The sequence below is a fragment of the Melospiza melodia genome, chromosome 6, assembly GCF_035770615.1.
Source record: "Melospiza melodia melodia isolate bMelMel2 chromosome 6, bMelMel2.pri, whole genome shotgun sequence".
NCBI classification, from domain to species: Eukaryota; Metazoa; Chordata; class Aves; order Passeriformes; family Passerellidae; genus Melospiza; species Melospiza melodia.
This window is the reverse complement of record NC_086199.1, coordinates 47,751,193-47,765,121: the sequence shown is the minus strand read 5'-3', so window position 1 is coordinate 47,765,121 and position 13,929 is coordinate 47,751,193.

Here is a 13,929-nt window from a genome sequence, read left to right as displayed (position 1 = left end):
GGTTGCAGAGGAGGATAAACCCAGCAGCAGGTACTACAAATCCAGAGAAAGGACAGAAGGGAAGTCCCACATCAAAGCTTTTGGCGCAGCTGGACTACTCTGACTTGTGCAAACCATCCCAGTCACACTAGAAATAACAACAACAACAACAACAACAACAACAACAACAACAATAATAATTATTATTATTATTATTATAATAATAGTGCTGCAGAAACCCTTTGCCCACACTTGCCTCATTGGGCTGCAGTGTGCAGAGCCCAGAAGAAGGCATGGGCCCTCGGGAGAACCTTGCAGACCAAGTCCGTTTACATTTCAGCCTTCAGAGTGAGCAAATGGATTTCTCTTTAAAGCCCTTTGCAGAAATGTGCCCGTGGTTGTGTTGTTTCCTCCAAAGGGGCCAAATTACCAGGAGCAGAGCTGAGTTTAGGGCTTTTACTCTAGATTAAAAAGTTTTGCTAAGGGTGGCTTCTACACTGGATGTGGAAAAATAGTATAAAGTCAGAACTGCCCCAAAACTGTGATGATAATAATAATAATAATAAATAATAATATAAATGATAAAGATAAATAATAACTAAATGGCAGCTTTTTAAAGTTAATTATGGGATACAATTGGATAAATATTATTTAAATAAAGAGAAGTTATGACAGGATCTTCTTTATCCCTCAGGTAGGAATTTCAGAAACACTTGGAAAAAAAAATTTTCTTCATCAGTCTTTTCAGTTTTAGCCTTGTATATACAACTCAGTTCTTAACTGATTATAACATAAGCACCTGGGATTCTTTTCCATCACCCCAGGAAACAGATTTATCACTTACACCCAAGCTGTTTAGAGAGAGGAGTACAGCATTCAGAAGAAAGAGAACTGAGAACACACTTACTGTACTTTTGCAGCTGCTTTCATTTATTTGCATGAACACACCCAACCTGTGCCAGGATTTGTTTGTCTAACCAGGGTTTCAGAAGATTGGTTTTGCCGCAGAAAGTTTCAGAGCTGGATAGAACTTCCTATCTCTGAAATGTACAGTGAGACAGCAGTGCCTAATTCTGAGCCTTGTGAACAGCTAGCTTATCAAACCCCACCTGTCTTTATGATAAAGATGATTCTGAGCTTGTCAAGCTTGGATTTAATCAGTTTGCTCTGAACTCTCTTCCCCAGAAACACTGGAGTGGGAGCACCAGTGCCTGGATCTCTCTCAGGTTTGTGTGAGTGGTCAGCTGGCAAACAGCCAGACCCTGAGGGTCACCACTGAGGAATGCAAAGATTGTAAAAGATTAACTCCTTTCTGCCCTGTAACTCTGGGGAAATGCCCTGCTGAGGGGTTCAGCTGCAGGACACAAAGTGTGGGTGGCCACAGCCCAGTTGGAGCAGCCCCTCTGGCTGGTGCTTGTGCTCAAATTGTGTTCTGTTCTTCCCAGAGCTGCAATGAGTGCCCTCCCATTTGGGGAGCCAAATTTTGCTGTGAATCCCCTCAGATTTTGGGAGCCCCATTTTGCAGTGAATCCGCTCAGATTTGGGGAGCCCCATATTGAAGTGAATCTCCACAGATTTTGAGAGCCACATTTTGCAGTGAATCTCCACAGATTTTGGGAAGCCTCATTTTGCAGTGAATCCCCTCACATTTGTGGACCTCCATTTTGCAGTTAATCTCCTCAGATTTGGGGAGCCCCATTTTGCAGTGAATCCCCTCAGATTTGTGGACCTCCATTTTGCAGTGAATCCGCTCAGATTTGGGGAGCCCCATTTTGCAGTGAATCCCCTCCCATTTGGGGAGCCCCATTTTGCAGTGAATCCCCTCAGATTTGGGGAGCCCTTGCCTGTTTTCCAACCAGCTCTGAGCATTAAATGGAAATGGCCAGATAGCCCCAGGAAACACTACAAAATATTGGCTCACCTCTAGGAGGGCTAGGGGAGGAGAATGGAGATATGTTTGTTTCCTCATGGAAAACAGGGGAAATACTTTTTAGGTTTGATTAGCCAAAATAATTTGTTTATCTCACCACTGTTGCATGTTGTGGTCTGACTGAGGAAAGAAAATAAATGACTTTTCCAAGTTAAGGCAAGGTGACAAGATACTGACCCAAGCCTCTTTGAGCTTTTAGAAATTGCTGCTTTACAATCAAATGTAGACAAAGGGATGAAGACTTATTTTCTCTGTTGTATGTTTTATCTAGGCAGAAGTTTGCCTAGGAATATTGAGCACTTGCTGCTTCTCTGAGTGTTGGTAAAGTTCTTTTCTGTTGAGTGTACAGTGTGTTTTATCTGGTCCCTCTTTACTGGAGGGGCTGCATTTCAGTGTGGAACTACCACAGTGAAGATATTCTGTCAGCTTTTCTGATGGAATTGATGGGTAACTAACAAGATATGCTCTTTTTAGTGCTCCAAGACTCTTCTTGGAGGTAACTGAAGAGAATGAGTCTCACTGAGACTCCAAAATTACTTCTGGCATCTTTCAGCTGCAAATCGAGAACTCCAGACAGCAATTTGAAATCTTTTAAAGAAATTTAAAAGAAGACATTTAAAAGAAAGTTTCTTTCTTCTCTCTTAAAAGAAGAAATAAACATTCTTTCTGCCCTGTGTTTAGAGAAATCCTTCTCAAGCTGGCTAAAAGCATACTCCATGTGAAAATGTAGTGTGTTTATCCATGGAGCTCCCTTCAGGCCAAGCCAGAGGAGTTTCTCAACATTGTGTAGCACAGAAACTGTGTGAGCAGAGGGATGGGATACATTTGTGCTGGCATTTGCTTCTCTTGAGCTCCCTACACCTTGAGAGTGATGTCTGCTTCCAAGGAAAGTGGTGGAGCAGAAAAGGGGCTGCAGCTGAGGCTGGTGAGAGTTTCAGTGGGAAATGAGCAGCACATGTTGGATGCCCTCCAGCACCGCTGCTCACAAGGCTTTTTTATCAAGGTATTTCCTTTGAGGAGTGTGAGCTTGTTAATGTAAAGTACTAAGTCTGAGTGAACCTGAAGTGGGTAGATTAAATGAGGGCTGCCTGCTTTCTTTTCCCTTTTTTCTGTTTATTTTATTGTACATAGGCTTGATCCATGGGTTAGGAGGAGTCTTGGGTTTTCTGTCAAGCTTGAACCTCAGCCTTATGACAGAAAAATTTGTTATGTACTGGAGATAACTAATTTGTCAGTTTCTTTGATAGAATTCTTAGTATAGAGTTTGCACCCCTCCATTTTTTAATTCTTCTCTGGTTTTGCAACTGTACCATTTTTTGTTAAAATTCTAATCTATTAATTCTAATATATTTTTTCCTTTAGTCTAGTTTGTCAAGCTTGTGTCTAAAGGCAAATGAGAGAACAATGCTTTTCACTTTTAAAGAATGAGAGAACTAACCTGATTTTAATAAAAATTAATGCTATGAAAGTGAAAGAATTATTGTTACCTTAAGTAACCTTAATTACCTATTACCTACAATATTCCAATACTAAATACACCTGGTATAAATTTAATAATCTTTCACCTCTAGCTGTAATAAGTATAACAGCAAGATGTGACATGACAAGTCCTGAAGACCCCAAAACAGCTGGGGGAATATATCTGATCTTAACACAAGGGGAAAATGCACCCAGAAAATGAATGAGTGACGTTACACCTGCATATTAAACAGTTAAAAAGCTCAATCATGAAGCTATTAAACTGACGAAGATTTTATAATCAACATTTCCTAATAAAACAGTTATTAATAGTTGTAAAGAAAAAAAAGCTATGGTAACTACAGTACCTAAATGTGGAGAAAATATTCTTTCAGTGTTTATTACATAATAATATTGATTTCTTAAGTCGCAATTGTGTGGCAGTACATGGATGTTTTTGTGTACATTCTTTACATTGCACAATGTAAGTTTGTTTGTAAACTGATTACGGCATACAGACTTGGGGGTCCTATACAGTTTGGATGTGGTTTTCTTGTGTGAAATATCATTTTCTGCTATAGGTTAGATTCCTGAATAAGAATATTCCATGGATTTTGAGGCATCCCTCTTCAAAAGGTTCTCTGCCAGGGAAATCAATATGTTATTTATGTTCTGCTGTCTGCTGAACCCAGGGTGAGCAGTGGGACCCTGAGGAACACAGTGCTGCTCATGGTGAGGCTGCTGCCACTTGCTGGGGCCATGAGAAACAGCTTAAAAGGGCTGTGCAGAAAGAGAGCATGAAGCTGGCAAATTCAGTCTTTACTTGGACATTTTATTACTTCTCTGAAGACTGTTACAGGTTTTTGGTAAACTAAATTTGAGAGATATCTATCAATAAATATATATGGATGCAAACATCCCAGCCCTGGTTTTCTGTCCTGTAGTTGAACTTGAAAACTGTTGGTCTTTCAAGAATAATTTCTGGAATTCCAGCAGACTCTTATTTCAGTCTGTGTTCTGGGGGTTCTTGGCACTATACTGTGTTTATATTAATTTTTTTTAACTGTACAGTTTCTACAATTTTTTTAAAGTAACTTTAGTCCATACAAATAAATAACTGGTCATAAGTAATGGCTTGTCTGACAACTGAAGTTTTGGGGTTTTTTTCCAAAATGATTAAGTTCTTCAAAATAATGAGGAATGTATAAAGCAATTAAAATTCTGTGGCAATTTTCTTTCAAACTATGTTTGTTTGTAAAAAAACAAAAAAAGAGAACATGTATACTTTTGGGTCATTCTTTGTCTTTTCATGCTTTATCCTCAGCAGTACTAGATTCTGTGCTGCTTTAGTGTGTGGGTCTGAGCTCCACATTCAGGGATGGTGAGCTCTGTGCACAGAGCAGGGAGACAAAACAATTCCTGCTCCAGCTGGGCACCAAGGACAAATGATCCCAATCTCAGCCCCAGAGCACAAACCCCGTGGGCTGCAGAGAGAAAAACAAGCAGGGTGGGAGTGCCTGGGCTAAAGCTGGAATGGGACAATGAACTGCAAGGTGCAAATGGAGCAGAACTGATCCCAGGGAGAGAGCCCGGGAGCGCTCGTGCATTTTGGGGCCATTTTGGGTCATCTTGGGTGCAGCCCTGGCTGGGCTCTGGTGCTGCCCAAGGTGGATCCATGGAGGAGATGCTTTGAATCAATCCCTGCTTTATTCTGTAGCTCTGTCCAGCCTCTGCTCCAGGGCAGCCTGCACAAGGGATCAAGGAGCATCTTTACCATTTGTGCTCCTCAGTTACTGCCCAGCTCCAAAATAGCTCCTTCCACTGGCACATTTTCTGTGAGGTCACAACAAAAACAAACCAATAATCAGGGGTTTGTCTTGCCCCTGTTTCAATAACCTTGAGTAAGTGCTCGTATTGTTAGCAAGAAGAATGTTTTAAAAGCAAAGGAAAACTTTCAAGTTGGGAGTTTTCACTGAATACTTCCTTGTCTGATTCCTGCCCACATGATGGCAGTATAAGTTAATCCAAAGAAAGAAAATAATTAAAAAATTATAGCTTTACAACAACAGAGTTCTGTTGCACTCCCCCCAAAAAGCCATGAGAAGTTTCCAAAAGCCATTATGAGCAGTTATGAAAGGATAACTCTTCTTATTGTCCAAGCCCCAGAGACACAAGGAGTGGTGAGGCATTGCTTCATGCAGGAACCACACGGAGCTAAATCTGGATGGGTACAGAATGGTGCTGGGTTAAAAATAAAAGTGGTCACTTCAGCTTTGTCAGTCATGCTTGCCTTAATCATTTCTAGTCAATAAAGTCATTGAAGGGTAATTGCCACTCCCTGGCATGGGCTTTTCAAGTGCAGAGCTGGAGGTTTGAGGCAGCTGGATGCTGGGTATTTCATCTCTGGTAAAAGCACAGAGAGTTTAAACAGACAGACTATTGAGACACCAGCTGCAAAAAAAGTTAGGCATTCCTTCAGAAGGATTATACCAGGAACAAAATCCATTGAATTTGTCAAGCTCTTCATCTAGTTGTAAGCTGAATCAAGAGAGTTTGAGTGTGTGGGGGGGCTCTGAGCGTGTTTACTGTGTGGAATCAGAGAGTTCCACTGAATTTTGTCAGTAGTCACAGATAAAAGTTAATAATGTTAAAATGTAAGAATATCATGTCATAAAAACAACAAATAAATATTTAGTGCAATACAACATTAAAAAAAAAGAAAAATGAAAAATCCCAAACCCCTAGATACAACCCAACAAAAACCACTTTTTTTCTGAGCTTTGACATATCTTAAGCACATGCTTTCTTTGTTTTTTTTGTTTTTTTTTTTTTAATTTTCTGTGCAATGTAACTTAGAAGTCTAGTGTGGATCATTTTAAACTTTTTTTTTTTTTTACACGTCAGTTTCAGATAAGAAAACCTCAATAGCTGAACTGTGTGCTTTCGACTGCAAGAAGATTAAACAGATACTGAGGTCAGCCCAAATGCCACAATGAGAGGTATCCATGAGGGCCATCGTGCTCCTCTGGGGCAGGTCTCAATGAGTGACACCTGCAGCCAATTTGAGAGTGGCACCTGTAACCAATTGCTTACACCTGTAACCAATCTGTACCCCTGATCAGATTACAGAGTCTGTGAGCACAAGCAGCACTTCTTTCATTTTCCTTGGCTTTTGGAACTCTGAGTTCAGTCTTAACAGATGTGATTTCCCTTGTCTTTTTTCCCTGCTGTTGATAAATGAGGAATTGCAGCAGTGCTATTTTACTTGTGCAGCTTTGGCTCTTGAAAAACTTGGACTTCTGGATGTCTGAAGACCTGCATGGTATGTACCTGCAGATATGAAGTTTAAGAAGAGGGAACTGGAGCAGCTGAAATATCAGGGTGAGTAATTCTTTGCTGTTTGTTTAGCAGAGCTGGAGTTTGTGTTTCTCAGGTTGCAGAATACTGTACAATGCTAATCCTTCCTGGCTTCCTGTATGGCCACCGTGGCTAATGAATCTTCTTGTAATGCATCTCTTTTACCTGCTGCTATCTAGAATGGGATGTAAGTCCTTTCTCTCATTATTTATACTTTATATAAAAGTATAGGAGCTTTATATATTTAATTATTTTTTATTATTATTTATTTATTATATCTTATATATTATATTTTTTTTATATAGGAGCTTTGTATATTTTATATAGGAACTTAGCGTGGCATGCTACATTCCCATGTGTTTGGAGTTAAGACTAAAGTGATAACTAAAAACCCCCAGAAGTGCTGTGGTATCTCATTCCTATGTCTCCATATGACTGATAGTAATGGGAGAAGTCCTGATGTCTTCAGTGTCTAGGGAGCTTTCTGATCCCATAATTCCTATAAATTTGATGAAATGTTCATTTTGTCTTACCCTAACTTATCTCTGTAATGTTCTTCTTTTGGAACATCTCACTTTCCCCTCAGTAGGTAGCTTATGGACAATACTGTTAGAAATTGCCCCTCAAAACTTCTTAAATGTCTTTTTCTTCTGTTCCCTCACCTCTTGTATTAAAAAAAAATTAAAAGTCTCAATTTCCCACCATTTCTGCATGGCCAGGCCAGGAGGATTTAATGATGTTGCTGTCCCCCATTCTACCATACTGAGCTATTATTCTAGCAGGAAGTTTTCCCATTAATTCCACGGATTAATCACAGAATAAGTCAGGTTGGAAGGCACCACAGCAGGTTTTGTCCAGCCTCCCTGCTCAAGCAGGGTCATTCGAGAGCACACTGCACAGGGTTGTGCCAAAATGTTCTCAAATATCTCCAGTGAGGATACCCTTGACTGTATCATCAGACTTTTTTGTTTGTGCTGCTTGGTTAGAATAAATGAAAAAAAAAAAAAAAAAAAAAAAAAAACAACTCAAGCAAACTAATCCCTGCTCTCCTTCTCTCCTTTCACCCAATTCAACTCAGGTAAAATCTGCTGTTTAGTAGAGCACAGAGAAAATCCAAGACTAGAGTCTTCTGTGTTACCCCCCATTCACATGAAGAACAGGAAAAAACATCTTCTTTAATGTGGGGTGGGGAGGGAAAAAAGACAATTCAGATACAGCTGCCATTGTAGAAGATAGGTAAGAAAGCAAGACTGTTGCAAATTAGGATAATTGTCCCACATCAGGGACAATGAGGGGAAAGGGTTCCAAAAGATAAATATGATGGAGAAAGGGATATATTAGACTGGAGGGAAGGAAGATTGAGGATAGCAGGCTGGCTGTTTTCTACACATTTAAAATATAGCTGAAATTAATTAAAAAAAAAAAAAAAGTGAAGTTTTCAGAGTGTCCAGGGTACTTTATTTGTGATTCTTCCTACTGTCTGATTTCCTTCTATGTCTGTGCTCCAAAATGATGCAGAATTTCAATATTAACAACATGAGAAAGAACAGGGGGGCCCTGTTTCTTTTTGAGTTCAGATTGCTGCCCTCTTGTTTTTTCAGCATTGGCAAGCAGAAATAGGTTGGGGAAAATCACTCCTCAAACTTCTCCTGGGTGTTTTTGGAGGGAGCCATCAGGGCTGCTCAGAGGGAGCTCTTGTGCTGTCTAAAACTCCTGGGAAGCAGCAGCAGGAGGATGGGAATTGTTTCACACACAGTTGTGTGCTGTGAAGGAAGAGCTGGATGGATATGGATGCTCACCTGCCACAGGCTTTGTCATTGCTACTCTTCACCTGTGATGTGCAATTTTGGGTTTTCCAAAACAGTGAGAGATCCTTATGGGAGTTTTGTGTTTGTGAGTGTAGGGGCTAATTGAAGAAAAAAATTAAGGCTTAGGAAGGCTTTTCTATTGATACAAGTTCCTGGTGTGTAAGAGGCAGTTCCCAGACAATGTATTCAGGTATCATGTTAATATAAGTGTCCCTCTGTGTCATACCATACAGGCAGCCTGATACCCAATTTTCAGTCTTGTTTCCTTACAACATTTGTTTAGGCTGAAGCAATGCAAGATGCTGAAGTCTAAGCAAATTGTTTCTTCCTTTGTGCCAAGCTGTATTTCATGTTCCTTCTTAGTTGTTCTGTTGTATATATGCACTCTTACCATTAATGGGATTTCAGCAAGAGCATTCTATGTCATGCCTAAAATAAATGTTGTCCTCTATCTCCCTGTTAAACTGTCTGAAAAAAAATCCTAGTGTGTCATAACTTGCTGTAAGAAAACACAGAGATTACTGGCTGTCTCATGACTGGGACAGTGGACAGAGAACCTTTTAACTGCAAGCTGCTGTTAAAAACTCCATGTAGTGCACTGCAACCACACTGCAATTAGGCTGTAACAGCTCCCAGGTTGTTTGGTGTCCTCTCAGTCCCCAGTGGGTAAAGTCCTTGGCTGTTGCTGGTGCCACAGTGTAGCCTGAGGCTCTCTGGCATCCACTGGGATTTATTTGCAGAGAATTCCCTGCCCCCAGCTAGCCCACAGGATGTTTTTGGGACTGAGGAGGGGCTGGGGCATTGTCTTTCTCCTGCTCCCCGTGCATGGGTGTGCCTGGAAAAGACCCTTAATTGGCTGTTCTTTGGCACAAGGCACCCTCAGCTGCAGAAACATCCCTTTGTAGGCTTCTGCAGCTCAGAGAGGCCTTGGGGTTTCTCTGACCTAGTTCCCTGTAAGGATCAATGGCAGTTCTGCTCTCGGGCTCACAGAGTGCCTTTGTTTGGAGTTTCCACTGGCACAGGGGGGCAGCTTGGCTTTGGTGGGCTTGGCATGGGCACTGACAGCTCTGACCATCCTGCTCCCAGTGGTCAGAGCTTGCCAGACAGACGTACCCAGGGCTGGAGCTGGTGGCACAAGATCCATCATCTCTTTATATTGTGTCTACAGCCCTGCAGGTCTTCCTTATCCCCGCCTGAATCCAGAATTTGGGTTGTTTTCTGTCCCTTAGGGTCAGTTATACACAGGTCAATATTGTATTTGTGGGGTGCCCTGATGAAGGGAGGAATGATGAATCTGATTCCATGTTCTCAGAAGGCTAAATTATTATTTTATGATACTATATTATATTAAAAATACTAAAGTATACTTAAGAATAGAGAAAGGATACTTACAGAAGGCTAAAATGATAACAATGAAAATTTGTAACTCTTTCCAGAGTCTCAACACAGCTTGGCCCTGATTGGCCAAAGAGTCAAAACAATTCACATGAAACCAATGAAACAATCTCCAAACACATTCCACATGTGAGCAAAACACAGGAGAAGCAAATGAGATGATTCTTGTTTTCCTTATACTCTGAGGCTTCTCAGCTTCCCAGAAGAAAAATCCTGGGAGAAGGGATTTTTCAGAGAATATGAATGCCACAGGTCAACAAAGAGCAATCAGTAACTCAAGTACCATGCCCATTTATTAATTAATAAAGAATTCTCAAACACCTGATACAAATTAGAGGTATCTTTATCTGATGCTGATAATAATGAGGAAGCCTGACTTTTCCTGACTGGTTGTGCTGCTCTGGGCACAGTACTTGGTTAAAGTGCATCTCCAATGTAACTTTTGCAGTGGCCTTCCAGAAATGGGTGTCCCTTATAAATAATACCGAATTGTTGTCATTCTCTTAAACTGCCCTAGGAATATAGTTTGGTAATGCTACTAGAGTTAAAAAAGTCAACATTTCTTGAAATATTTTTTGCAAATAATAATCTTTATGCCTTGAAGGACAGAGAAATCTAAGCTGCAAATGTTTGAGACAGGAAGTTACCTCAGTGGTTAATGGAAAAGTAGGTTTTTCTTGGCTAGAAATTACAGATAAACAGTAGTTGGACTTGCTCAGGCCAAGTACAAAGCCATACTTGTGCTTCACTGATGTTCACAGAATTGCCAGGTTCTCTAAGTTTTTTCCCTTTGATATGAAGCAGGAATACAGGCCAGCTTTAGGATACCAGTCTCCTAAACTGCCAATTTAGTTTTATTGCCAGGCAGAATTATATTGTCATTAATATTTTGATATTCTGTTTATTATGAAGGGTGTGATGGTGCTGACTGCATTATACCCTCGGCTACCTTTTCCTCTTTACTTTGACACTTTTCAATATACCTTGTTACAGACCAGTCAAATGTGATCAAAAACATAGGACTTTAGAGATTGGCATTGATTTTTAGTGTTTAACTATTCTCTTGGTGGGTGTAAAATCAATTCTATTAAGTATAAAGTATTTCAATGTTGTCAGTTTGGTCTAAGACAGAGAATGAACCTTTCCTATTCTCCCATATTGAGTTTAAAACCTGCAAAACAAAACTGTGTCTCACCATCTCAACAGGATCTTTCTGTGTAACGTGTAACATGTGGTGCCTCATGGCTGCAGTAAGACCTGGTTTTGGCATCACTATGTCCTTGGAGTGGTGCTGCATGAAGGAATGAGGTGCAACGAGTTTTTCCCATGAAACAGATTTGTCACATGAGTTCATGGCTGGCCCACGTTCCTTCTCCTAGCAGCATCAATCTGGTGCAATTAGAAAGTCAAGAGCGCCACATCAATTCACTCTGCTGGCTGTGCAGTCCCCAAACACGGATTTAATTGGATTAAAACAGCTGCAATCAGAAACAACCCATTGCTCCCAGCTCCTCAGGGTGCTAAGGGGCAGGCTGGGACTGACATGTGAAGGTCCAAGAGCTTTAACAACAGCATCCCTTGGGCAGAGGCAGGGAGAGCCGTGTCTCTGGCACTGCACTGGGGCTGCTGTCTGGCACTTGGTGTGTGTACAATAAAATATCCTCCTCCCTGCACGGAGCAGCTGCGCTGCATGAGAAGCAGCTCGCTGAATTTACTTCCACCACTGTTTTGGTTTCAGTGTGAAAGGCTCCCACACACAGTTTTACGGGAATGTCTGTCTTCCAGCGAGGCAGAGTAGTAACTAAAGAATTCCCTTCTCCCATTGCCCCTGCCCAGTGGGGGAGGACAGCTTATATACAGCAGGATCTTTTTTATGTCGGGCTGTAGGTGGAAGTGCCCTGCAGCCAGACGCTGGTTCTGTGAGGAAACTTGCGCAATAAAAATATTTTATGCTTTTAACCACCCCATCATTCAGGGAAGATATTTCTGCAGGTGTGAAGTGGCTTCTCCAGCAAAGCTTCCTTCAGAGGCAGAGTAACAGGAGAGATGTTTGGCACTGCTAGACAAAAGGTCAGATGGCTTATGCTGTCTTTTCAGATTTAATATGTTTTCTGTGCTCCAAGGCCAACACATGACCTTGCTGTTGTGTCAAGGTAAGAGGATAATTGCACCTTATAAACATTGAAGTTCTGGCAATGAGAATTTACCTGGCTAGTAGGACCTGTAAATTTGGGGCTCCCACTTAGAAAAGGAAGATAAAAGCATGGAATGTAAACAGCCAAACAGTTTGTTACTTGAAGGAGTGCTCTGGAGATGTCCTATGTCTTAGACGTTAGACAGGGATTAAACAGCTGTTGATCAGCTGGAATGAAATTCATTCCAGCTTATGATCAGCTGGAATGAAATTCAGGCCAGTGCAGAAATGAGTCCCTGTAGTTAGAAATAGTTTGGTAATTTGGGTGGTTCATGGACTTGCTAGTGAACCAGAGTTTAGGAGTCGATCATGTCACTTGAATCTATCTTTGCAAAAGCCAAAATTTTAAGACATAAAAGTCTACCTTTGAATTAAAGCATCCAGAAATTTGTCTCTGAAGCAAGGTAGTTGCCAAGATAGCTTGAGCCTGACTGTCACAAACCCACACCCTACACTTACTTTCCAAACTGTCCTGTGGTTGCATTTGTGAGGAAGGTTAAAAAATGGCAAATAAAGAACAATTTTTTCATGCAGCTGCATGCGTATCTACTCCTTAGCTTTCTGTACTGACTGCAGCATAGCAAAAATCCCCTCTGTGTAAATGAGTCAGTCTTGGAGAACTTGCTTAGTTATTGACCCCTCACACCTTGTTTGTTTCATTGTAATCAGCTCTGGCAGTAGCAATGTCTCACCATGGACATGCAGGTCCCTTTCTTAAAGCACTAAAGCTCAAATGTTTATTTCTAGACATTTCTAGGGAAGGCTGCCCTGGAGCAGAGGCTGGACGGAGCTACAGAATAAAGCAGGGATTGATTCAAAGCATCTCCTCCATGGATCCACCTTGGGCAGCACCAGAGCCCAGCCAGGGCTGCACCCAAGATGACCCAAAATGGCCCCAAAATGCACGAGCGCTCCCGGGCTCTCTCCCTGGGATCAGTTCTGCTCCATTTGCACCTTGCAGTTCATTGTCCCATTCCAGCTTTAGCCCAGGCACTCCCACCCTGCTTGTTTTTCTCTCTGCAGCCCACGGGGTTTGTGCTCTGGGGCTGAGATTGGGATCATTTGTCCTTGGTGCCCAGCTGGAGCAGGAATTGTTTTGTCTCCCTGCTCTGTGCACAGAGCTCACCATCCCTGAATGTGGAGCTCAGACCCACACACTAAAGCAGCACAGAATGTGAAAAATATCAAAACTAAAACTTTTATTATCACTAACACAGCTTATAACTGGCAGGTTGTTCCAAAGTTTTTGGGGTGTCTGGGGTTTGTTGAGGACCTGCAGACTACCATGTTTCATCTCAGTGCTCCTCTGAAGTGCGGCTTGCAGAAGACTACAGTTGACAGAAAGGAGAAAAAGTGGAGAAATCAGGCGTCTTCCATGAGCTGACTTTAGACCAGGAGTGATGTCCTGTACCAGCTGCAGGCCGTGGATGTCAGGAGCCATGGCAGGGAGCTTGCCTTGTGCTGCACAGACTGTCCATCAGCCAGATGTTGCTGGAGCAATGCCACAACTGCCCAGCTCTCTGATGGGCACTGCAAACCCAGCCTGCCTTACCCAGGAAACTGCTTGGCTGAAGGACATGGTCTTCCTACTTCCTTTTAAGAAGGCTGAAATGTCAGCTTGATCATTTTATCTCTTTTTGGTTTTGTTTCTCTCTTCCCACCAACTACATAAAATGGTTTTTTCTCTGCATTTCCTTCCCTTACTCTTTCCTCCAGCCCAGCTGCCTCTTTCATTATGGGAGTATTTGAGGGGATGTATTACCTTCAGCTCTGTTGTGCTTCCCACCACTTTCCTAAGTAGATGCCTG